Raw genomic sequence first — 1,537 nt, forward strand, 5'->3', positions numbered from 1 at the left:
TTATGTACCTTATGGAGTCACTCTCTTAATATTGGATATTTAAGAAGCATAAAATGCTGTTATGAAACAAACTCTCTTATATCTGCTGGTGCTGCTATCAATACGCAGATCTCGGGTTATGCTGGTGCAGCCGTTAATACACGGTTCAGGTAATCACAAAGCAAGCTCGCCTATATGATGTTTAATTATGGGTGGGTCGCAGGTGGATAAGTTCAATCATTGGTTATGCAGACCACTTTGACTAAAATATCAAATAGTTCAAACGCTTTGATTAAACTAAAGCGAAACTTATTCATCAATGGATGTTTGTCATAAAGAGTGATAATAAAGGCTGCTCTTTTATTTTTGATCATGCAGTTAACAAAGATTCAATATTCGAAACTGAATATTTTACTTTTATATTTATATTACGATTGTATTTAACAGACAGTTTGTGTTTTGGCCGCGGCATATAGCGGACCCTGAGGCACATCGCTTCACTTCAGTTAATTAGTTATTCTTGTTTATTTTGTAAATAACTGACCCACAAAAACTAAGATACAAATTGTACAAAACAAAATTCGTTCAAAGAATATTTTTCTTCCGACGAAAATTTATATAATTAATATATATTTTTGTGCGTCCCCATCCGCTACACTGTGCAGTTTGTTTAGCTCCACGGGAAAAAGGATTTAATTAATGCTCCCGTAATCGCTGCTACACAAACCCCAGTGATATATTAGCTACATATTTTTATAAATGTCTTTACACAAAATTACTGTATGCTATAGCCTATAGCCTACTTTAAATAAGTCAAAATATGCGATTGTTGACTCATCACCGTGGTCGCAGCATGCGCGTCTGTTAGCTTCTGTAAAAAAAGACATTTGACCAGCCTTTTAGCAAAGCCTATATTAATATACTGATATTCCTGTGAAAGTTTGACACTGTACATTAAACTGAGGAGAGTTTAACTACTTCACAACACTCAGTCACCTGAACTCAGCGCGAGGGAGAAGGAGAAAAGTGCAGCGCTGAGGTAAAATCATATTCTCAAGTCATAATCTTTAAAATAATTATAAATTATAAATAAAAGTATTCTTATTATTATACATTATTTTTATATACATATTATTATTCTTATATACATATTATTATTCTTCTAAATAATCTTAAATGTAACTGGAAAACAATGTTAAGACAACTGGAGTGATGCTAAGATCATTTAAGAAATTACTTTTGCATAAATATTAATTTCATTTTAATGAAATTCTATAGACAATTCAATAAAATACAATATATATATATATATATATATATATATATATATATATATATATATATATATATATATATATATGTTATAGGATGTTATATTATCTTTGTATTATATGTTATATTATCTTTGTATTAGATGTTATATTATTGTTGTATTATCTGTAGACTTGACACATGGCAGATAATTAGGTTTATAAAGTCTTTACCTCCCTGACTCATCATCCCTCCTTTTTGCTTCATTCAAAAAAATCTATCAGGAGGCATGCTTAGTAAGATCACC

The sequence above is a fragment of the Danio aesculapii genome, unplaced genomic scaffold, assembly GCF_903798145.1.
Source record: "Danio aesculapii unplaced genomic scaffold, fDanAes4.1, whole genome shotgun sequence".
Taxonomy (NCBI): domain Eukaryota; kingdom Metazoa; phylum Chordata; class Actinopteri; order Cypriniformes; family Danionidae; genus Danio; species Danio aesculapii.